This window comes from Sorex araneus, chromosome 11, assembly GCF_027595985.1.
Source record: "Sorex araneus isolate mSorAra2 chromosome 11, mSorAra2.pri, whole genome shotgun sequence".
NCBI classification, from domain to species: domain Eukaryota; kingdom Metazoa; phylum Chordata; class Mammalia; order Eulipotyphla; family Soricidae; genus Sorex; species Sorex araneus.
This window is the reverse complement of record NC_073312.1, coordinates 54,777,366-54,803,862: the sequence shown is the minus strand read 5'-3', so window position 1 is coordinate 54,803,862 and position 26,497 is coordinate 54,777,366. Positions and strand designations below refer to the sequence as shown.

Genomic DNA, 26,497 nt, shown 5'->3' with positions numbered 1-26,497 from the left:
AACAGGCGTGAACTCGGTGGCGCGGGGCAAGGGGGAAAAAGAAAAACTATGTAACAAACAGCGGGACTTAATATCTCTATATTCTTAGCAATGGAGAACTATCAAATGCCTCCTTGGCAATAGGACTGCTTTTCTTTTTTGGGGGAAACCCCAACAACGGTAGTGAGTTGTATGTTGAAACATGGAATGTAATCGAAATAAGGCGTAAACGAAGTGAAACATATCATGTGCAAGGGTTGGGACTGGGGAGGTGGGAGGGGGCGGCAGGTATACTGGGGGGGTTGGTGATGGAAGATGGGCACTGGTGAAGTGAAGGGTGTTTGAGAACTGTATAACCGACATAATCCTGAGAACTATGTAACCCTCCACATGGTGATTCAATAAAATTTAAAAAAAAAAAAAAAAAAAAAAGAATTGAGGGATAAATGCCTGCTTCTGAAAATAATAATAATAAAGGCAATTTACCTTACTAGTGATTGTTTTGTTTCTTCAGAACTAAATTTCTACAAGTATTTGAGTCACTTTCTCTCTCTCTGTTTTTTGAGCCATTCTTGACTGTGCTCAAGGCTTACTCTTGACTCTGTATTCCAGGATCACTTCTCAGTGCAGACTTGGGGGACCAAATTGAATCCAGGTTAGATGAGTGTAAGGCAAGTACTTATCTGCTGTTCTATCTCTCTGTCTCCAAATCTCTTACTCTATGTCAATGCTTTTACTTGAGTATAGCAAATAACCAATGAGGTAGATTGGTTATTTTCAAAACCCAGAATCAGCAATATGTGCTTAGAGAAGGAACCATATGTTCAAAATGAATATTAATAAATACAGTTGCAGTGACATGTGTGCCTTTTCATGTCTGTGCTATTATAATGATAGATTCTTGATGATTATAAAACAAAACAGAGTTAGCTTTTTTTTTGTCTCTTTAAGGAATTGCTTTCATAATCAGTCCTTGGAGTACCATATATGATTAGAATCCACTATACTGTCAGTTCTAAAAAAAAATAATACTTTTTATGTTTGCTTGGGAGACACACTTGGCAGACTCAGGGCTTACTGCTGGTTTTGCATTCAGGGATCACTCCTGAAAGGACTTAGGGGACAACTATGATGCTGGGGATCAAACCCAGAATGGCTGTATTGAAAAAAAAAATCTGCCACACTATTGCTCCCTCCAACTAATATTTTTGACTCAGTGGATTTATAAAGGTTTATTTGATGAGATATTAATAATAGATAACTCTAAGCATTGATTGAAATGACCTTTTTAATGAGGCTGCAGAGTTATCTTAGTGACAGTGACATTAATCTTTAGAACCAAATGACCTCCAGAACATTTCCATTGTAGATGTGGTTTTCCCTAGATCCTCAGTGAGGTCTGGACATCTCCATGTTGTCAGGTGCTGGCATTGAACAGGGCATCCCTATTGTCTGAGTACCACCAAAAATGACTTCTAGCACCCTAAAGCACTACTTAGAAACCTGTGCCCCATCTCCAGCCCCTAAAAGATACCCTTTTATGCACTGGTTTATATCACCTCATCAACCTTATTAGTTTTGAAAGATCAAGTTTACAGCATGTTTAGAATTCAGATGATAATCTATTCTTTAAATTCAATTGAAATTCCAATGTCAATTGACTGATGTGTTGATTAGTCAAGTTAAATAGCTTTCAGGTAAGCTTTATGTGCTTTAATGCCTCTACATTATATTCGCCCCTCTCAGAGAGCCCAGCAAGCTACTGAGAGTATCTCACCTGCGCGGCTGAGCCTGGCAAGCTACCCGTGGCATATTCAATATGCCAAAAATAGTACCAACAAGTCTCAAAATGGAGATATTACTGGTGCCCACTCGAGCAACTCGATGAGCAATGGGATGACAGTGACAGTGACATTATTTCTTAATTTACTATTAATTATTTTATATTATTTTATATATTAATTGGTTGTGTTTATATTCTCAACATTTTTTGACAAACTTTTGCGTCATCAATGTTGTTTACAAATTATCAGTTAAGGATTAAGTAGATATATATTTAATGTTATTATGACTGGAAAACAAATAATTTTTTAAAATTCAATGCCTTTGACTAACAAATGTGTAAAAATGATCTCAGAAGTAGTTAGGAAATTATCTTGTTTCTTCTGGAATAATCTTTGATTCCCAATGGACTCCTAATCACATTTTTCTCAAGATATCTTTCCTGAACATAATTGACACTAAATATCCTTAAGGTCACTGTACTGATCCTCAGTTAAGCCTATGTGGAGAAAAATTAATGAAATTAAAGACACTCCTTGTAGCTGTGATGATAAAAGGCCACAAAATCTCTGTGCTACTTTTGATACAGTACTTTTGATACTTTTGATACAGACTTACTATTGATACAGTCTCTTTACCTGTGCTTAATACACTCAGAATATCCAATAGCTTCTCTGGGGATTTAGAATGCATGAAGTTTAACTAATTCCACGATGGTGATTAGAATGATAATAAAACCCACTTCAACTATTCTGATTAGAATTATTAATATCTTTCTTTTAAAATTTTATTAATTTTATTAAGTTTATTGATTTTCTCAGTGGTACAGTTTTCACAAAACATCAGTACATTTTGAATATATCATATCATTTCATATTAGACTATATTTTTCAAACTATCCCTAATATTTGATCAACTAAGCATTAACAATGCAGAACTCATTTTGCCAAGTGTTTATTCCATTTTGTTAAAATATAAAATTTCAAATGATTGAGGATGCTGGAGATGACTAAATTCAATTTAATTTACTCCTTAATAAGGCATTGTCAATGTTTATAATAAATATGAACTTAAAGAATTTATATGAATATATTTTAAGGTAAAAAACATATAAAACTGAATGTGATGGTATTTATGAGAATAAAACATGATTGAGTTTTAATACGTCTGTATAATCAAGAATTTCCTCTATGTTTTATATAAATCATAGGATGAGAGAGGCAGTACTGGCACTAATTCATATGTTTTGGATGCAGGTGACCCTGGTTTATTCCCCTATACAACGCAGTCCATGAGCGTTGACAGGTAGGGTACGCTCTTTGAGGTTGGCCAAGTGTTCCTGGAGTTACCTCCTGAGCACTGCTTAGGAAATCCCTACCAAAAATAACAAAACCAAAACAAGAATCTGATAGATAATAGCTTGTCCCAGAATAGAAAACTACTTTGTTTTAATACTCTTCAGCTTATAATGCATCACTGGCTTTCTTTCTTTTTTAAAAGTTTTTTTTAATTTATTAGCAGTGATAAATACATTTACAAAGTTGTTTGTGATTGGATTTCAGCCTTATAATAATCCTATACCTGTCCCTTCACCAGTGTACTTTTCCCACCACCAAACAGGGTCCCGTTTCCCCTCTGCTCTCAGCCCACCACTCACTCCCCCCACATGCCACTACAGAAGTCACTTTTCCTAAATTTAATTTTCATAATATCTCCATTGTCTTGTAAAATTTGTGAAATTAAATAATCAATTCTTATATTACTTATTTAATCATATGAGCTTATTTAATTGTATTGCAACTGTATGAGCTGTCTCTGAACTGGAAAAGGATATTTTTCAAAGAGAATTTTAAATTATCATGAAGTATGTGCTCCTATTCTCAAAATAACTGTTGATATGTTGATATTATTATTATCCCTATATTATAAATAAAAACTGAACTCCTAAAAGATTAAATAACAACACAACAATAGAGATGATGTTCAAACCATATAGACTCAGAGTCTGTTCTGAATCACCATGCTGAGATACATCACAATGTTCTCCAGTTTACCAAGAAAATATAATTATCAGGATAAAAATTCCCCCACTTTGTTCTAATATCAAATATCTGATTTACTTATCAGAAAAAAGACTTAATAAAAATTTAAAAAATAAAAACAGGAAAATCAACATAACACCTCTTAACCTCAATGTTCTTTTCACAATAGTTTCAAATTTATTACACTGGACTAATTAATCTTAAAAATTCCATTAGTTTGTCCTTATTTCATGAATGATAGAGCCAACATCTGAAACTATACCTGATGCATTCAAGTTGCATCAAGTAAATGGTGAGGTCAAGATACAACTGAGGATTTGTTTAAAAACTGGCAATTACATTAAAAAAAATTGCTCAATTCTACAGCTCTGTATATCTGTTCAAAGCCTGAAAAAATAATACAGAAACTATTACTATCTGATTTAATGAGCTTGTGGCCAGAAACATTTTATTATCGAGAATGAAATAAAGAAACATGGCAAGGGAGAACCCAAAGTCGGCTATAATTCCTCCCAGGTTGCTCCAAATGCAACTCCTTTGCCTAACAGGTGAAACTCTGGCCATATTTTCTGTACTGCATACACTCACTACACTTGCTCTCTTCTACCTATCACCCAATTAGTGAAAAAAGAGGAGAAATAAATGGGAAAACAAAGTTCAGTGTTTGGTGTTTACAGTGCACCTAGTTTTATGATATTACACATAAATTGTATTGTTTAATTGCTCCTCACCCACATTCCACTTAATTTTGTCAAATTTCTACTACTTATTAGACATGTGTTTGATATTTCATATTACAAATAAACTGTAGCAATACAGGTTTTGCATATTTTGTCATTGTATTAGGAATGCCCTCAAATGGGTTATGAGTAAGTCTTAATGACTTTGATGAGTTCAAAAAAAAACCCTTTAAAGAAGGTGTATTCACCAATAAGCAAAACGTCAGCTAAGCTATCATACTGGGCAAATTCAGGCTGTTACTAAAAGCAGCATGCAGCATAAAAAAGAGAGTAAAAAGACAATCTGCTGAGGATTAAAAATCATCTCTTTGCAACCAACCCATAGCAAATTAACTATCAATTCCAAACCACAACAAGCATTGAGCGAGGAAGCCAGGAGTTAATAATGGGGAGCAAAAGAAGTTCCTCTGTGCAAGATATATAAATAGGTTTTTGGAGCATTTCCCTGTCTATAACAAGCAATATTAGAAAATCTTTTTTTGCCTGGGAAAAACTCAGCATCAGAAATTCTGGTGCCCGCTTGAGCAAATGGATAAACAATGGGACAACAGTGCTACAGTGCTACAGTGCCTGGGAGAAAAATACAAAGGAAGTGCTACATTTTTTAATCAGCAGGTTGTCCCACGAAAGATGATACCTAGGTATTACTAAAATAGCAAGGGGATAAATTTAAAGCATTATTGGTTGTGCACTGAAAAAAAAATCAAAACAGATTTATTTGAAGTTGTCATTATAACTATGTCCAGGCATGTAGGTTTAAGGATAGGAACATTTAGAAAGGAATACCTTATCCCAATTTATGGAGAACTTCTTTAAAACTGAGCATGTAGCTGAGCCAGTAGTATTATACTTGGCAAACAATAGTCAGCAACAAAGTAAGTTTTAATGCTGTAATATTCTACCCCAAACAGCCCCTATCACTATTTTTAAGATCCAAATTAATTTTTTATAACAAGCCTATATCTATCAAATGTGTCCTTGGTTATATATCCAACACTATTTAACTTTTTGAAAGTTCGTCTGACAACCAGTTAAGTCCTTAGTACAGCCTAGTTCCTTGTGTAGCACACATGGCTTGACTATACCATGTTCTGCTAGGAAGAGAACTAAGACCTAATTGATCTGTTATTTCACTGATGGCTATGGCATATATTTGTTTGAAAATTAAGAAAGCATTAATACTGCATCTTGCAAGCAATCTTGCTGAAACAGTTCTACAGCTCTTCTGCTCCTTCTTGATTTATTTTGTGGTCATTGCTATCTACCACAAACATAAGACCCAGGGCAATTTGGAAGGAGTGCCTACACAGAGGTCTTATATAATTCACTTACCAACATGCTCTACTGTGAAACAACTGTACTTTATATTCAATCATTTCTACATTAAAGCCAGTGGTAGGAATGGTGGTGGCTATCTCCCCTGACTGCTCTTTAGACAGAATATGAATCTTGCCAGCAGCATCCAATCCAACCATCAAAATGTGCGTCTGCTTCTTGCAGAAATGGGAAAAAAATGAAACGATCTTGAGACCCTTGGTGGTAGTGGCACAAGAAACAGGTAGAAGTGGTTTGGGACGCCCCTTGGGCTCTCCTTTCACCCTGTCAGTGAATAGGAATATGGTATAGAAACTGAGATGACAGTCAAGACAGTTTAATAGCTGGGAATTGGACGAAGCTCTGGAACACAAAGCTAGGTGAGGATCCTTTTGGTGACCTGCTCTTAGCTTTAATTAGGACTTTGGCTGTGCCACTTCACAAGGTAGCCTCAGTGGGTGACTCAGGCAGCGGCCCAGCAGGCAGTGTGTGTTTTGAGTCACTCCCACTGATCCTGGCTCTGCATGAGGAGTCACTCCTGGTGATGCGCAGGGAGACATATGGGATGCCAGGGACTGAACCCCGGATAGCTGCGTGCAAGTGCCCTACCCATTTGCTCTCTGCCCCGAGAAACATTTTGAAGAATTGCAAACTATGTAGAGTCTTATGAAATCTCCAAATATGTCTTATATTCCTTTTATGCAAAAAGAGAAATGTGGCAGAAAAATAGACTAAGGTTATAAATCGGTGTGTTCAAGCCCCAGAAGAGAAGGGTTGTTTGTCTGATTTGTTCTGTTTAATCAAGGTGTATTGCAAAATGACTGGCATGTGGTGGATAAAAAATAGCTTGTTGCTAAATTTATCTGAATGTAAAGATAACTATGAAAGAAAATGATTTTCATACTTTGAATGACATTTTTCATAGGAAAATCCAAAAATAATTCTTTTAGAATTTTAATATTCAGTCATAGGATCTTTTTTGAAAGCACATGCATGTTACTGTAAAGACATTGATGTTTTTGTTTGTTTGTTTGTTGGGCCACATACCCAGTGATGCTCAGGGTTTACCCCTGGCCCTGCACTCAGGTGCTTGGGGATCACAAGGGATTTTGGGAATTGAACCAAGGTGGGTCTTTTGCAAGGCACCTGCCTTACCTGCTTTACTATCATTCCAGCTCCTAAAGACAGTAATTAAAATGAGGATTTTAGGGGTTGGAGCAATAGTACAGGTAGGGTGCTTGTCTTGCATGTGGCTGACCTGCATTTCATCCTCGGCATTCCATATGGTCCCTGAGCATGCCAGGAATAATTCCTGAGTGCAGAGCCAGGAGTAACCCATGAGCATCACCAGGTATAACACCTAATCCATAAGTTATTAAAGTGAAGATTTTAAGCTACCTATATGCTTATAATTTTACTTAAAACAGCATTTTTTAATCTTAAGATAATACTATATAGGAAAGTTACTATGAGATTAATGATTAGAGGGTCACAAAAATGAATGACAACATAAATTTGAAAATGTCAACAGTCTCAAAATGTAAAGACTGTTTTGGTGAACTTATGGGGAGACTCTTTCTCATGGGGCTTTCATTTTGCATCTCTGTATTTTGACTATCTTTTCAACTATAGATCATATTGATCAAACTTGCAAGACAGAGTGTCTCCTGGAGCAAACGAGCACATTTCTTTACTGTGTTTTTATTTCCTTTAAACCAAAAGCCTTTCTTTGTGTGTGCTCAGGGCTTATTCCTGACTCAGGATCACTCCTGGTGGTGCTTGAGGCACCTGATGTAGCATTAGGGACTCAAACTGGGTTCGGCTGAGTACAAAGCAAGCACATTACCTTCAGAATTATCTACGAAGATCCAAAAGTTCTGTTAAAAAAATACACTCATTCCCCAAATACAGGTTTCTTCCCATTGAACTATAAAATTCTGCATGTGTAGGCTCTCCTGCCCCTTGTCATCTTTTGCACTGTAGAAATTTGGTCTGGAAGCAAACTTAAAAAATGTGGAAAAGCCTATTTACTGTTATTGCTGTCATTTATCTCTAAACCCAGGAGTCTCATTTAAGTCTCTTGTCAGTCTATGAAATGATGACTGAATAAACTCATTAGCTTATAATTATGGCAAATGCCAGATTATTCACAGTTTTTAACCATGGGGAGGGATTGAAATTTCCAGCTTCATAAATAAGGTGAAACCTGTATTTGAAAAAGAGAAGATATTCAGACATCCATATGTAAATGAATATTTTCAAATTAGAAGAAACAGTGTAAGTCAAAGAGGAAAAAAACCATGAGATTATGTGCACGAATAGGCTTTATAGAAAATATATGGGGTTCAAATAGAAAGGGGATTTATAAAGGAGGTATCAACAAAAGTTTATGGATTGTGTTTACCTCTTTTCCTCATAAACTAAAAGTTTCTTGAGTTACATTAAGCAATCAATAAGTTGTGAATAAGTTAACATAGATAAAAATGATAAAACAACTTGATAATACATTAATTTGACATTTATAAACTAGAAAGTTCACAAAATGATTTAATATTATTAGGGTAAATTTTATTAAAACATTTAAAGAAACTATCCAGAGGCATTCATCTAGTTTTGGTGATTCTGTATGAAGAGAAGGGATAAGGTATATGCTTTGTGTTTTCTATTTAACATGCTGACTTTTTCACATTAGATAATAGTTTTAAGACTAGGGGACTGAGAAACAGTACAGTGGATAATATGCTTTATTTCTATGCAGCTGACATGTGTTGAATTCAGGAATCACTTATTATCACCCAAATACAACTAAAAGTAATCCCTGAATACAGAAATAGTCTCTGAGCACTGCCATGTGTAATTCCAAAATAAAACAAGCAAAAAAAGACTTAATTTTCTCAATGAACTTTTAATTTTCAAAGAAATACTATGCTTTTCTGAGGACTATCTACTTGAGTAATACATACAGGAAACTTCTCTGAAAATCCTAGATTTTCTGAATTCTTTGAAATAAATTCTCTGAAAATTCTAGAGTTTCTAGAGTTCTAGAGGGACTGGAGTGATAGCACAGCGGGTAGGGCAATTGCCTAGCACATGGCCAACCCAGGTTTGATTCTCAGCATCCCATATGGTCCCCTGGGCACCACCGGGGGTGATTCCTAAGTGCAGAGCCAGGAGTAACCCCTGTGCATTACCAGGTGTGACCCAAAAAGCAAAAAAATAAAGTAAAATTAAATAAAGTTTTTTAAAAAATAGAGTTCTAGAGAATTCTTGTCTAAATCCACTTTCTAGTAGAGGGGTGGAGGATGAAAGAAAATCCTTCTCTAAAGCTTAAGCAGGAACAAAACTCAGTCCAGGAAGTTCAGAAACTTAAGTTTGAGTCCTCAATTTTCCTCTTTTCTGTCCAAGAAGGGCTACATTGAGTGGTGAGATGTTGACATGTATATTCATTGCACAAATCTTATACTGAATAAGATAATGAAATGAAAATTGGGCCCAAATTAGGTCTGTTGTAATCAACATTATCCAATGAAGAATAAAGTTAGGAGGGTATCACATACTTAATATAAAACATTGTGGGTTTTTTTGTCATTTTTTTGTCATTGTTATTTCAATCCTGATAATATAAATAGGGAGAGGTCAACTTTAGGGGTATATTTAAAATAGAGCTGAAATGCAAGAGGAAAAACTGAGGTTTTGATAAATTAAGGGTCCTCTTGTTTCAAATATTATTTGAAACAAAACCCTTTATTTTAAAACCTTTATTAAAAAAAAACTAGGCCCTTATTTTTTTAAAAAAAGAATTGAAAGATTAGCTCATGACTCATATATGAGACCTCAGAAACATGAGTTAAGAATAATTTGAAATATTTACTTTGAAGAACCAAAAGACTAAAATTTTTAGTTGGTGAGATATTGAACACTATGAATGGAGCAGATTTTTTATTTTTGCAATTGATGTGTTAAGTACTGTCTCCTGATGAAAGGTAGAGATTCAAATAGTTGATAATGTATGTTAATGTATCATTCAAAGAGTGATGAGGTCAGAAAACTGATTTTAAAACTTAGACTAAATAATGACTTCACAATTAAAGACTAAAGAAATGAGAAAACATCAATGATAGAATACTATAAGAAGTATATTTTGAGGTAGGAATAGAAGCAAAAGAAAATAACTATTTTGGAATTAGGTGAAAATGTTAATAAGTATAATATATGTGCTTTTAAGACAAACAAAGAGCTAAAGAGTGTTAAATATATCTAAAAACAGTGAATGTCACCAGAGCAATAGTAAAGCAAATAGGGCTCTTGCCTTGCACACACCAACCCAGGTTCGATCTGGGGCACTCTATATAGTCCCCAGGACATTCCTAAAAGAAATTTCTGAGTGCAGAGCCAGGAGTAAACCCTGAGCACTGCTAGATGTGGCCCCAAAACCAAAATAGATAAAATCAGGGACTGTTAATGAGTGCAGGGGCCAGGGAGACAGTTCAATTGGTGGGATATTAGGCCTGCCATACAGGAGGCTCCAAATCTGATGCCCAGAACTGCATGGATCCCCAAGCATCAGTGGGACCCAAAGCACCAAAAGGCCTTAGCACCAAAAGCCATCAAATCTATACTGGATTGAGAGCCCTCAGAACCCTAGCATGACTGGGAATGAGCCACCCTAAAAGTGGGTAAATATATCAAGATGTCCAGATGCCTAAGCATATTTATGTGTATGTGAATAACTGCTATTGTAAATATAAAGTATTTCTGAAATTTATTTTACACAGAACATATTCTATGGAGGATTTACCGAGTTTCTCTCCAGAAAGTGGCTAGAGGAAAAAAAGTAATAAAGAGAATTGTTGGGGATGAACTGAGCTATCAGGGTGAGCCTTCATAGACAGACAGGAACATTTTCCCCCTTCAAGCTGCCTTCAGAAAAATAATTTCAGTATATTGAAAAGAGCGGGTTTTCCATCTCTCACAGAAGCCTGGCTGGTCTTTGACATGCAGATCTCGGGTGTTAGCCATGCTTGACCTTTGAGATTGCAAAATATAGGCTCTGGCCCAGCCTAGTCTTTGGGATGTAGATTTCAGGAGTCTGCCCAGTTTGTATTTGAAGTGTAGATTTTAGGTGGCCACCCAGCCTTGTCTTTGGGATGTAAATCCAAGTGCCTATAGCCCAAGAAAGGTTTCTGTTTTGGCTTTGTATATTTTCCCCCAGGCTACAAGCCTGCAGGTACAAGGAAACAACATATTCTACTGCCTCAATGTTCTTCCTGTAACCTCTTTTGATGCCTTTGGTGACATCACGAAATACAGCGCCCTTTAGAGGTACCATGATCAATAAAAGGAGATCATGGGGCTCTCTACCTTGGCCAAGAGTCAGAGAGAGCCTTGGTCCTCCATGAAACACATTTCTTCTGTGTTCCTTATCTTAGTGCCTTTGACTGCAGGAAGGTTCATGCAACAGATAATAAGAAATAAAACCTTCACTACTTGACAAACTTTGGTTCTGATTGATATTCTTGATATTTGTCAGTGTGGTATGCAGAATAATGACCCCTGAAAGACCCAAGAATCTGCTTTTCTTAATCAATTGAATTTATGAATAGCTTAAAATACAAGAATAAAATAATTTTAAGATGTTATTCAAATCACAAACTCCTAAATAGAGAATACCCTCTGTTATCAAGGGTCCACCAAAGTACCTAAATCAAACTGCCTTTCTCTGGGCTAAGTTAGAAATGAACTCAGAAAAATTCCAAGTGTAAGAATGATTCTGTATACTTACTGTGGAATTCAGGTGCCACAGGGGAGAACCAGAGTGGAAATGCAGTGTTTTTTTTAAAGAAGTTCAAGTAGTTTACTTTCACCTCATTATCATTCTGACATCTGTTTAATACTGCTAATATAAACTTTTAGCAGAGCATGGCTTATATGTTGTGCAATTAGCTCCTTGGTATTTTTCAATTAGTATATATTATCTAATAAAATTCACAATCTTATTCACAGAATTTAATGGATTTCTGAACAGCAACATAACACATTTTTTTCTTGATTAACACTTATTAAGTCTGTAGTGATTTTTCACAGTAAATTCACTAAGTCAGTTCTAGGATACAATCTTAGATGAGTTTACAAACCTATATTTTTCTTTCATACATGTGTTCAAAAGGTACATCATAGATATAACATTGCTTGAACTAAAGTAGAGGATCAATGTAAAAAAAAATATTTGCTTGCAAGAAGTAGAAAACTATGAATCTTAACCAAACACTGTTCTGTGATGTTATTACCAACTGCTAGATTCCAGTTGTGGTCTTGGTTCTTAATTGGCCTCTGAGTGAGAGAGCACAAATGAACACAGGTGAATAGCAGTTCCGTTCCCATCAATTCTTTTAATAGCAACCTTTAAATTTTTGTGCTACACATGTTTTCTGAATCCTGTAAGAGTGCAAAAATAATTGGAATTATTTTTTGAAGCTACTGATTGATCTAACATATACTCCATAAAATTTTTGAAGTTATTGATTGATCTAACTTCTGCTTCATCAAAAATCCTTCTGACTGAGAGTATCTAATATTTTTAAAAGCCCTCATTTTCCTGATTAAGAAATGAAGGTTTTAAATAATACTAGGGCTTCAGAATAAAAGGGATCAGTTAGTTTCTTCAGTAGAAGAACCCACTTCTAACATATAGCAATTCATAGCTTCCCATCAAAATACTTGCTTATTACTTCTAATATGTTTGCAACTGGCACAAAGGTCTTAGGAGAATGAAGTCATTCAAGTTCTAACAGAGACTCTAAAGCCTCCGGCAGCTGGAAAGTTCATTTATCTTTCACTTCCATTTTCCCTTAAATTGAGTTCATAATTCCTGCCAGGAGTTATGTGAGAGTTAATTGAGTGTTAAAATTGAGCACTACCTGGATAACCTTTGAAGCATTGTAGCATGCATGCTACTGATAGCTAATTCAACTCCATGTTTTGACCATGTGTGTTAAACAACTAGTTTCATATATCTATGTGTAAAGTCATACTTTTTTTATTTTTATTTTTTTTGCTTTTTGGGTCACACCTGGTGATGCTCAGGAGTTACTCTTGGCTGTACACTCAGGAATGACTCTTTGCGGTGCTCAGGGAACCATATCGGATGCTGGGAATTGAACCCGGGTCAGCCGTGTGCAAGGCAAATGCCCTACCTGCCGTACTATTGCTCCAGCCCTACTTGCCAATTTTTTTTTTTTTTGCTTTTTGGGTCACACCCAGCGATGCACAGGGGTTACTCCTGGCTCTGCACTCAGGAATCACCCCTGGCGGTGCTCAGGGGACCATATGGGATGCTGGGAATCGAACCCGGGTCGGCCGCGTGCAAGGCAAATGCCCTACCCGCTGTGCTATTGCTCCAGCCCCTACTACTTGCCAATTTTTAAAGGCAACAAATTAAGCAAATATATAACCTCATAAACTATTTGTTCTCAAGGAAGCTCAAAGTATTAAAATAATATTGATAGCAATAGTAAAATTATAATAAAATTAAAACATTTTTATCCTCTTTTGATACACTTTTCTACAAACTATCTATTTTTGGTAACTTTTTTGCATATAAATTATACATAAGAAAACTAGGGTCAGAAAGATATTATAAAGATTAAGGCACTTGCTTTGCATGTATCTAAACCTAATGTGTTGGATAACCCTGGGTTGTCCTTGCTGCTCCCACAGGGAGCTTAAGGTTTATTGAGCCACTCTTACAACAGTGCAAGTGAGCTACACCCAATTCCACCAGGCATTAATAATTCTAAACTGCTTTTCTCTTTCCATTATGTCATTTGTATGATTTATTTAGCAATGTCTTTTTTGTATAGACACAGGAAGACAGTTGATGCTATGCCATGTAACATGGTGTTAAATGATTCCGAAATAATATTTACTCCTGCGCATTTATATTTACTTGACTTAAACCTCAGTTTCCCCTAGTACTCTAAGAGCAGGGTCCCGATGAGGAATTAATGGATCTAGGGCAAGCTGTGAGCTACCCTTGCATCGAAATGGGCCAGACCAAGTGCCATAATACTTAACTGTAAGTTAAGAGCAAGGTCATGGACCAATTCTGTCATGACCCAAAAAAGAGTAACTGAATAAGGACCCTGCTGGGGTTAGGAAAGACTAATCTGGCCTGAGAACTGTGGTCTGGAATATATAATGAGATGTTCTTAGGAAGAGCTAAACTTTAAGCTTGATATATCTTTTATTGTGCTCATACAAAGTGACATTGCTAGAAATATTATGAGAGGTAAATTTGCTATAACTATTTAAATGAATTACTAGCTGAGGAAAAGAGAAAGCAACACATCCTGGTTGAGATCCTGCCGTTGGGCGGATCTCCTAGTAATCTGAAGTAATTTCCTTAGATTTTTTTTCCCTTGATTTAATCTCCTGAAGGAGTGGCCTTTACTTCTCTTTGTTGTTATGATAATGTTCAACCCCACCTTTGTATGCCCACCCTACATGATTCCTATATAACTATGCTATAAGGGGCTAGGAAGAGAGAAGACAAAGACTTGGGGAGAGAGAAGACTTAGAGAGAAGACTTGAGATAGAAGATTGAGATAGAAAACAACAACAGGAGAAAGAAGAAGACTTGTGAAAAGTCTTCTGTCTTCCCTTAAGAGAAAAGACTTGTGACAGAAGAACAGAACAAAACGTAAGAAAGAGAAACAGAATGAGAGCAAACATTGAAGAAAGAGACTGGGGACGAAGACTTGTGAGAAGACGAGACTTGTGGCGAGGACTTGCAGCTAAGAGACTTGTGGCTGGCAGAGGAACTTGGAGGAGGTAGACTGGACTCTGGGAAGGAGATACTGAGAAGGAGATTGTGAAGATTAGATGCTGAAGACTAGATGCTGAGGACGAGATGTTCGACAACAAGACACTGAAGACAAGAAGGAGAACTGAGATTTTGGAGACTTTGAGGTCTGCGAGGAGACTAAGATGAAGAAACTCTGATGACTGGGACTGTGGCCAAAACTGGGCCATAAAGGAGAGATCGGCCGACTCTAGGAGGAGAGAGAAATAAACTAACTGCCCACCAGCCTGGGTCCCAGTTCCTGTTTCACTGTTTCCGTCGCCCATCCTTTGCCCGCCCGTCATCCGACCTGGAAAGGCAGTTCTCTGTCTGCAGAATGCCATTGCCATGTCCTGCCTGTGCGGGCCCATTGGATCACCCATCTTTATCTATTATTGAAACTTACACTAATGTGTTCCTTGATACCACATATGGTTCTGCATACTTCCAGGAGTGATCTCTGAGCACAAAGCCAAGAGTGAACACTGAACACTGCCTTTGTTTAATAAGTTTTAACAAATATGTATCCACAATGAAAACAAAGTTATAGATATTTCTGTAACACTAAAGTCTTTCCTGTCCTTATGCAATAAACTGCAACCTCCTTTTCCCTCCCAATATCTATCAAATAATTTTCCTTCCATTTGCTTGCTTTTCCAAAATATTAGATAAATTATGAAGTAACAGTGGTTTTCGACCTTGAATCCATTATAATTGAGTCCCCAAATTTGTTTCCCAAATTTGCTTAACATAGATGTGCAGGTGCAAAAAGGTTGAAAACCGCTCGACATTTTCTATTCTTCTATTTGTTGTAAAGCATTTGAAGTTAGTTGTTTTCAGTTAATAAGAATGAAGTTGTAAGAATTTTCCTCTAACAATCATTTCAAAGTTATATGAGGGATATTAATGCCATACCACAAAGCTGTTCATTCCACATCCCCAGGAACTCTGAATAATTTTTACACTACAAAATTTGTTAATCAACTGATCTTAAAAGACAAGATTATGTTGGACTATCTGGGTAAGTCTGCTGTAATCATAAGGATCCTTAGAAAGGAAATATGTAAATATGAAGTGAGGACCAAAGAGATGGTAGTGTGCATATAGCTCAATAAAATGTGCTGGCTCTGAAAATGGAAGAAGCAACCACAAGCAAGCCAAGGAATGCAAGCAAACTAAAAGTCTTTAGAAGGAATTTAGCCTTGCATACCAGCAGATAGCTTGATGCTAGCCTGAGACTGAGACTGAGACTCATGTCAGACTCTCAGCCTCCAGAACTGTAAGATAATACATCAGTTATTATTTAATATTCCCTAAAAGAAATAATTTTAAGGACTTGAGGTTATTTTTCTTTTCTTGAAATAAAATTGCATTACATTATATAAATTTAAAAGTGCACATAATTCTAAATCAACACCTGTAAATACTACAAGTTTACCATTAAAAGTCCTAAGTATAATTGATTTATAATCTTCCTTTCCCATTCCTTTCTGGTCATTGTTAATTTGTTTTATAATCTGCAGGTTTATTTTATTCATCAATTTTTATATGTCTATGAACGCACATATGAGCTAAAACATAAGGTACCCTTTATCCTTCTGGTTTATTTAGGTAAGATAATATCCCTTAGGTCTAACCATGCTATTTCAATGAATAGAAATTTGTTTCCTATAGCTGAGTAGTATTTTTACCATCTATTTATGAGCAGTTTGTTTATTTTACATTTGTGTATATTATAAGCAATGTTGCAGTGAATATTGAGAGGAGGAGAATTTATGTGTGTGTACACATTAATACTAGTGTTTATGTATTTTGTGGGAAAATACAGAAGTGGGATAACTGAATTGTATGAAATTTATCATTTTAATTTTCTACTAATCTCAATATTGTTTTTAGTATTGACTTCCCCAAGTACTTAATAGAAGTAAAACTGCTAAGTTATGGAGCAGATACATACTTAATTTTACAATATACACCAGGTTATTTTTTCATAGTGGAGTATTTTACAATCTTTGCAGTACAGTAACATTCTTGTGAGTTTAAGTTTTAGACAAAGCTTGACATTGTCAGATCTTTTAATTATAGTTATCCAAATGGATAATTTAGTATTTGGTTATGACTTTAATTTTCTCTAGTGACAGGTATGTTCTCATTTCTCTTGTTATGCCTATGTGGTCTTCTATAAAATAATGTATTCTATAAAAAAAACTATTGCCCTCTGGCTGCAAAGGTAGATCAAAGGGCTAAAGCTCATGGTTTGAATGCTGGAGGGCCAGGCTTCATCCCACACTGCATGGTGCCCTAAGCACCGACAGGAGCAACCCTGAAACACTAAGTCTTAAGTAACCCTGAGCACCACCAGGTATGCTTCCATCTTCTCCAATATCAATTACATATTCCATTTTTTTCTGAGTGCATTTTATCTTCATATAGCTGTAGAAATAGATAGTTATAAATTTTAGATACATTTCTTTGTCAAATACACGTATTTTCCCCCAGTCTGTGGTTTTTACTTTCTAATTTTATGAAATTCAATTTATAATTTTTCATAGCTGGGATTTTTTGTGTTTTTAGAAATATTTATCTGGTTCACATGACAACAGATGAACTTTGTTTTATTTTCCACTTCTTTGCATTTATATCTGTAATCCATTTCTAGTTTGAATATGTGTTATCTGTCACATAAAAGTAAAGGTTTTGTTTTTTTAATATAAAAATGATGTTGATTTACCCTCCTTTATTTCCATATTGGTTGCCTTAAAATCTTTGCATTGACTAATTAACTCAAATTAGTTAATTCCCCCATCCTCGATTAAAACATATAAGAATGAAAAGAGGACATCTATTGGTTTGGCTAAAATAAATAAATATGAGTTTTCTTTATAATGAAACAAATCTCAAGGAATAATTTCCTACATAGTGAAGAAGACAATTACTTCAAATAAAGTTTTCCCCAAGTTTTTTCCAATGACTGCTTAGTCTGAGACTGTTAAAACAGTTATGTGTTCAAATAATACGCAGGCATGAGGTGCAGTAGAATTAACTTGTTGTCTTTACAGCAGGATATTTAGAGATACTCCTTATTGAGTTTAGATAGTTTGGAAGTTTCAGAGAAAGAGGCATAGAACAAATAATTTGACATTAGTTTGAGAAAACTGTTTTTTTAATGGAAATGGATGCTGAAAACTGTTGCTTCTGTCCACATGCACAGTACATATAAAATAAATTTACTTGCAGAGATCTGAACACTCAAGACTGCCCTTACCATAGAGTATCTTAATACAAAGACATTTGCATTAGAACATCTTAATACAAATTATACCTTTTTAAGACAGTACTATATTCAACTTGTAGTTCCATTCAGTCAACTAGAAAACAGTAAAATTCTGACCTGAAAATAAATAATGTAGATCCTCAAAGATGAAGACGTTTTTAAATTGTTTTATTTTTTATTTTTTATTTTATTTTATTTTTTTTTTTGCTTTTTGGGTCACACCTGGCGATGCACAGTGGTTACTCCTGGCTCTGCACTCAGGAATTACCCCTGGCCGTGCTCAGGGGACCATATGGGATGCTGGGATTTGAACCCGGGTCGGCCGCGTGCAAGGCAAGCGCCCTACCCGCTGTGCTATCTCTCCAGCCCCTGTTTTTTTTTTTGAAAGTAGAAAAGTTAATTGAAAAGTAGAAGATGGAACTCCCTGAATGAGGAGAAACAGTATAAGACTAAGTTCAGATGAAGACTTTTAAATATTTATGTTTCTATTACATGACATTGTTTTTGTTATATGACAATTTATTATATTACATGATAACTCTTTTCATTCTCATAATTTTTGAATTAATATTTTTTACTCTCTTGGTTAACTTCAAAACTATGAAAAAAACTAAAGACTTCATTTACTTGATTTAGGCAATTATATCTAAAAATGATATAAAATAGTATTTTTATCAATTTCTTCCAAGATCAGTTAGCCACTAGGCTTTCAATTACTTTGGAGTGTGGAAGCAAGCCCTGAATACTTACCCAAGGCTTCTTACTCTTGCCTCTCTGCTCAGGAGTCAATCTTGGCAGTATTCAGGGGACCATACACAGTACTGGTAATTAAACCACAGGCTGCCAATTTCTATTTAATTTATCATTACTTTATTCACTTTTATGGTCAATTGCACATATATTTCATTTAAAACATTATTGAATCACTGTGAGATACAAAGTTATCAAAGATAAACAGGTGAAAGATGAATTGATCATCCACCTGAAGATCTGTCTCTGGATTTGCAGCTCTGTTCCATTGATCTAAGGGTCTGTCTTTATTCCAGTATCATGTTGGTTTAATAATTAGTTAAATTTATTTAATTTACTTTTTAATTAATTTGTAGTATAGTGTAGGATAACATAGCCTCAGGTAGTTTAGGTTTATTGGGTTACTCCCATTACAGTGCTCCCATTCATCTTTGTTTATTTGTAACTTCTTTCTTAGTGTTCTGTTGACTTGCAAATACTGTTTTTCTCTTCTCCTTGAGTCCTTTGCATAGTTTATTCAGAGCAATGTCCTTTTTGTATGGACACAGGAAGACTTAGCAAATGCTATGCTTTTGTAACCTGGGAGTCATTTGACTCTACATATTTTCCTCCTGGGCATCTGCTCTCTTTGCCTAAGCCTCAGCTGCTCTTACTTCCTACCACCCCCAAAATCAGGGTCCCGACAAGGGACGAGACGGACCCAGGGCAAAGAGTGAGTTGTGTGCTACCCTGGCATCGAGATGGGCCTGGACAAGGTGCCTAATGCTTAACTATAAGTTAAGAGCTTGATCATGGACAAATGTTGTCATGATCCAAAGAGTGATACTAGATTTGGACCCTGCTAGGGTGAGGAATGATTAATCTGGCCTGAGTGCTGTGGTCTGAGCCTGTGGCAAGGTGTTGCCAGGAGAGCTGCCTTGCAAGCCTCAATGTATCTCTTGCTATGTCCATACAAAAATAACTAGTATTGAGATGTTAATAAGTGTTTGGACTAAGGAAAGGAAAAAAACCTTAAGAGTCAGGAAGGGCATTGGAGTGCCCTGCCCTCAGGAAGGGCTTTCTTATGTTGATTTTGCTACCTGGCTGGGTGTAGCCTAGAGGGCAAGGTGGGAGAGACAAGGAGAGATGAGAGAAGGAGAGAAGATCCAGAGATCCAGGAGAGATCCAGAGCCAGGAGAGAAGTAGAGAGAGAGAATGAAATAAACTTATTGAGCAACCAGTTTGGCCTTCTTCCTTCCATCGCCTACTCTTGACCGACAGCACACACAGCGGTTCCAGGGCACGGAACGTGGGTTATTCTTCCCAATTAATGAGCAGGGGATATGTCTCCACTTCCTCATGTCCTCTTTTATTTCTTTAAATAAGGTTTTGTAGTTTTCTTTGTATAGGTCTTTCACCTCTATGGTTAAGCGGATTCCTAGTATTTGATTTTCTGAGGCACAGTTGTGAATAAGATTGTTATTTTTTTATTTCTCTCTCTTACATTTTATTATTTTCATATATGAAAGCCACAGACTTTTGCATGTTAATTTGGTAGCCTGCCACTCTGCTATACAAATCTATTGTTTCAAGAAGCTTTTTTGTAGGATTTGTAAACATAGTATCATTCCATCTGCAAATAGTGAATGCTTAACTTCTTCCTTTCCTATCTGGGTACACTTAATATCTTTTTGTTTTGTGGTATTGTGTTGTTGTCTTGGGGCCATCCATAGAAATGTTCAGGGTTACTCCTGGCTCCGTACTCAAGAATCATTCCTGGGGGTTCTTGGGTGATCATATAGGATATTGTGGATTAAATCTGAGTTGACTGAATGCAAGGTAAGTGCACTATCCACTGTATTGTCACTCTGGCCCTCTTTTCCTGCATAACTGCTATGACAAGTACTTCCAGCACTGTCCTGAATAGAAGTGGTCAGAGTGGGCAACCCTTACTTGTGCCTGATCTTAGAGGGAAGATTTTTAATTTTTCATCATTGAGAATAATGCTGCTGTGGGCTTGTGGTAGATGGCTTTGACTGAATTGAGAAAAGTTTCTTCAACTCCCATTTTGTTTAGAGTTTTATCATGAATAGTTGCTGGAAAGCATAGACTTGATCCTGAAGTCTATTTTATCTGACATTAGTATGGCAACCCCAGCCATTTTGAGGGATTTGTTTGCTTGAAGAATTGTCTTCCAACCTTTGATTATTAGTTTGCTCTATTCAAATATATTTTTACATGCTTGCTCTATGCGAATATGTTTATTGCAGGCAGAAGAATATCAGATTCAATATTCTAATCCATCTTGCCATTCTCTGTCTCTTAATTAGTGCATTTCTATCCACTGATATTGAGTGAGATTATGGTCATGGAATATTTTATGCCACCTTTGTGTAGATGTTTGTTGTGTTTGTGAGATTTGTCTTTGCTTGCAGTAGTCCCTTCAGTTCTTTTAAAGTTGCTTTTGAGTCTATGAAGTTTCTGCACTGGTGTTATCAATGAAGTTATGTGCTGTTCCTTCAAATGAGAGTCTGGTTAGGTAAAGTATTCTTGGTGAAGCCTTCATTTCATTGAGCTTGTTTTTTAGACTATATTCCCCTCCATTGTCTTTGGGGCAAGAGGATCTCATTTGATAGGTCTGCTCTAAATATTAAGGATGCCCCTATTTATTTAATAACCTTCTTTCGTTTTGCTCCTTTAAGTATTCAAATATATTTTCATTATTCTGATAAGGATGTAACTTGGAGTCTTTTAATTTGGGTCTCTTTTAGTTGGGACCCATCCCCATTAAACCTCCTGGATCTGGGTTTTATGTTCCTCAGCTCTGGGAAATTCTCAATAATGATGTCTGTTGATTCCAGGCTCTTGATGTTTCTTATGTCACTCCTCCTGAATTTATTCCATAATTCTCTTTTACATTGTTCATTTATTTTGAGTCCTTTTGCTATCTTTTGATTTTGTCTGGAAGTTTTCTGCATCTCTTGGAGCTCACTGATTTTTTTTCCTCAGCTGCTTTTACTCTGTTGCTAAGACCTTTCAATGAGTTTTCCATTTTCCAATTTCAATGAATTTTCCACTACAAATTCTTTAGTTCTGTCATTTTTTTTTGTAGTTTTCTAATTTCTGCTCTCATATGCTCTTGCATTTTATTGGTTGTCTATTCCATTGTTTTTTATGAGCTCCTTAAATATTCTCAACATTTCTTCTCTGAAGTCTTTATGAAAGAGATTATATACCCGGTCATTACTGGTTGAGTCTTCAGGACTGCCATATTTGTGCACTGTGTGTTGTGAGTCTGTGTTGCTCTTCCATTGTGAGTTTTGTAGTTTGGAGGTGTTATTATGTGTGTTGTGTGGATAGGTGACTAGAGTTAGGTCGTCAGTATATGCTCACTGTAACATATGAAGAAATTCTTTGCAGGTTCCTGATCTGGGGCTGAAATAGTAAGTTCTAAGTGTAGCTTCCCCGCTACTTCCTAGACACTTTGTGTTCACAGGACTGAGACATTGTATTTCCTTGCTTTTCAGGGCCTTCCAGGGTCAAACTGGGGGCTACTCAGGCAGTAGATATGCTTCACAGGGCCCTGATATGGGAGCAAGATAGGAAGTTCTAAGGGAAATTTCTCAGCTATTTCCTAGATGCTTTAAATTCATGGACACACACACAGACACAGTACTTCTTAAATAAAAATATTGCACATAATTGTACTAACAACATTATCTTCAATTCTAAACCAATAAACAGAGGCTACATGAACAATTCTGTAAAAATATTTATCATATAATGTTTGTTAAAAGTTATGATCTTTCCTAATGGTCTAAGGTCAGAAAATATGTGTTATTTGAAAGAAACTTCCTGTTGAAAGTTATGTGGCAGTATTAATTTTAAAGGGGATGAGGGAGTGAGACAAAGGCAGGGAGATGGGTATTGGGAAGAGAATAGAGGAAATGGAAACGGAGAAAAAGTAAGTTAAGGAATAGAGCAAGGCAGCAAGTGAGACAATGATTTTTTCTGTTTTTTTTTTTTTAAGATCTAAATTTATCTCTGGGAAATTTTCAGTGCATATTTCCCATCACTAGTGTCCCCAGTTTTCCTCCCCACCACCCTACTCTACCTGCCTGCCTCAATGGCTGATACTTTTCTTTCTTCTCTATCTCTTGCATATGATTTTTTTCTCTCATTAAGAGACCTATCTTGTTTATTCTTTAGAAAAACTAGCTACTGGTTTCATTGACTCTGCATTTCTTTACTAATTTCTATGTTATTTCTGCTCTACTTTTTATTTTCTTCCTTTTACTAGTTTTGGGATTCATTTATTGTCCCTTCTCCAGGTGTTTAGGGCATGTGTTTATGTCATTAATTTGAGCTTTTTCTCTTTTTTCCTAATGTAGACTTTTATTGCAATGAATGCTCCTCTTAGTACAGCTTTTACTATGTTCCATAGATCCTGATGGTTTGTTTCTTCATTCTCAATTGCTTCGATGATTTTTCCTAATGTCTTCCTTGATTTCCTCTTTTATCTAGTTGTGATTTAGCACTACATCGTTTAGCTTCCAGATGATAGAGTTTTTCTACATTTCCTTTTTGTTTTTAGGACTACAACTTACTCAGGAGTTACTCCTGGCTCTGTACTCAGGAATTATTCATGGCAGGCTTCAGGGACCATAAGGGATGTGGACCAATTGAACCTAGCAGGTTCAATTCCTTTTCTAACTTTTTTAGGGTTAATTTCTACTTTCATGATATTGTGGTCTGAAAGGATGCTTGGTATAATTTTCATACTTATAAATGTATATAGGTCTGTGTTATGACCTTATATGTATCTTGGAGAATTTTTTTTGTGCACTAGAAAAGAATGTGCTTGGAATTTAAAAAAACAATCCTTTTTAGATATAGCTTCATGTCCCTTAGCAGATTAAGGTACTATTTACTGTATACACAATTATTTTATTTCTTTTAATACGTTCACTTCTAGAATCTCCTATTGCTAGAGGCTTGTATTTCCAGGATAGGTACTTGGATTTCTGTACATTTAACCTATTTTTGACTCTGCTGCTAGTGAAGTTCAAATGGAAATCACAGAACAGGAATAGTTAACAATGTACTGTTACCTTGAGTGCCAGTTTTCTAAGATGTTGCTAATAGAGTGCCCAGAGGTCAAGAAGTCTGCATGACCTCCTGCAAAGAGTAGACTCCAATGTCTTACCTTGCTCACTAATGCAGCCATCAAGTTGCACTTGAGAGTTACTGGATATATGAGACATATGAGGTGTTTCTACCACCCAAATGTTTGCACATGAGATGATTCCTATCACTAAATGTTTGGAGACATGGCTAAGAATCTGAGATAAAAGTATGCTCTCTGCAGGAAAAGTCAGAAGGAACCGGACTGCTTTAGCTTCAGGCTTGGAATAACAAAGAATAACAAAAAATATCCTTGTTAGGGCACTTCCAAGAATAAAAACTGATTTTTTTATCTTCTTGATTCAGAATCTTATCAAAGCCCTCCAGCTGATGCCCCCCCCCCCCAGCCTTTTATTTTTTTCTGCCGAGTTTTGTTCTGATGACTTTCTTTCATCTTGGAATTTTTGTGGTTGTTGTTTTGTTTGGGGGCCATACTTGCTGTGCTTCAGAGTTTACTCTTGGCTGTGCACTCAGGGGTTATACCTGGTGGGCTCCGGGTACCAAATGAAAAGCCGGGAATCAAACCTGGATCAGCCACGTGCAAGAAGCTGTCGGTAGGGAGAGACAGACAGAGAGATTCAGCAAGAGAGAGAGACAGAGTTGCCATTGAGGCAAGCAGAGAATGGGGGTGGGGAAGGAAACTGGGGATATTGGTGGTAGTAAATGTGCACTGAGAATTTCCCAGAGGTAAATTTAGATTAAAAGTGAAATTTATCAGCTACACAAACAGGGTGTGGGGCTGGGGGGGTGGGGGGTGGGAAGAGGTTTACTCTGGTTCTTGGTGGTGGAATATGTGCACTGGTGAAGGGATGAGTGTTCGAGCATTGTGTAACTGAGACATAAGCCTGAAAGCTTTGTAACTTTCCACATGGTGATTCAATTAAAAAAACAAAAACAAAACAAAACAAAACAAAAACAGAAAAAAAATCATCTGTCATTTCCTGCCTTGCTTTTCCCCTTAACTTACCTTTTCTCCTTGTCCCTGTCCTCCAATCTCTTCTCAACATTCATCTCCCTACATTTGTCTCTCTCCCTCATCTCCTTTAAAGTTGCATACTGCCACATCACTTTCAACAATAAGAGTTTCTTTCAAATAACACATATTTCCTGACCTTAGATCATTAGAAAAGATCAAATCATATCTTTTAACAAACATATGATAAATATTGTTACAGAATTGTTAGTGTAGCCTCTGTTCATTGGTTTTAGAATTCAATATAATGTTGTTAGTACAATTATGTGAGATATTTTCATTTAAAATGTACTCTGTGTGTGTGTGTGTGAACTTAAAGCATCTAAGGAATAGCTGAGAATTTTCCCTTAGAACTTCCTGCCCTGCTCCCGGGTCAGGGCCCTGTGAAGCTCCTGCCCAGGAAAACTCTTGACAATAAATTTTAGGAGACTTTAAAAACAAGAGCTGTTTGGAACTTATTCTGCTTTCACCCTGAGGTTTATCTCTGACCACAGACTTTGACTACCTTCTTCAACCAGAGGAAACAGTAAATTTCCTTGTGAACTGGTCCTCTGAGACATATGCCAATTTATGTACACATTTGGGAGGAAAGGAAAGATAAGGAAAAGATATTATCAAGCATAACTCATAGTTTCTTTAAGGCTAGTTTCATTTTATTTTATTCATTTTATTTGTTAACGTAAGAATTGTTAATGTGTTCCCAAAAGTTAATAGGCAGTGAGTATATTGTGAGACAGGAACAAGAAATGAGCTGAAGCGTCTGTCCTCTACAACCTTAAATACACCAGATGACCTCATTACTCCAAGCTACAATTTAACATTTTTAGTTTTCTTTATAATAGCTACTTAAAGTTCAAAGCTCTGTAGGTTTTAATTTGTCTGTTTTTGTTATCTTGATTTGTATTTATGTGAAAGCCCCGCTGTATGAAGAAAGAAGGGGAAAAACAGATAAAAAGAAACACATGCATCTATGTTCATACTTTAAGCTGTATTATTTATTACCTCATCTTTAAGTGATTTCTGACTTCTGAAATTTGAATGATCAACCACTATTATTGAACACTCTTCTCTTTATTACTGTGGGTGTTTTATATTTATTCCACTGAGTCTTTAAATGCTTGAATTCAATCTGCTGTCTTTAAAAATCTAATAACACTCATTGGCCAGTGTTTATGTATTGAACAGATGTCATACTCCATACCTACTTAAACTATTTACAACACAAAAGTGCCCCAATTAGTCTTGGAACTATTATTAAAAGAATAATGATACATTAGAAAGAAGTTAGCTAAGAGATCATATAGTAGAATTAGCTCCAGAAATAGAGCGGTTACCCCAGAGATTATTATTCATTTATTCAGCATATATATTTTACAAAATAGACTGTGCATAAACATATGAGCAATGGAACAATGGCATTAAATTATATTAATATAATATTTAGGGGCCTGAGTGAAAGTATAGGGGTTAGGTGCTTGCCTCAAACATCGGACTCCAGTCCAATCCCCAGCACCATATATTCCTCAAGAACCGTGGGAATGATATCTAAGCACAGAGCGGGGAGTAAATCCTGAGCACTGCCAGTGTGCCTCACACCATAGTACTTTGATTCAGATAACATTATAGTGCGTAATATTAAAT

General features: G+C 36.1%; 1 pseudogene; it reads right to left on the bottom strand.

Annotated features, from left to right (window-relative positions):
• Positions 1-5,543: 5,543 nt before the first annotated feature.
• Positions 5,544-24,894, bottom strand: LOC101553152 (ADP-ribosylation factor 4-like; annotated as a pseudogene).
• Positions 24,895-26,497: the final 1,603 nt, after the last annotated feature.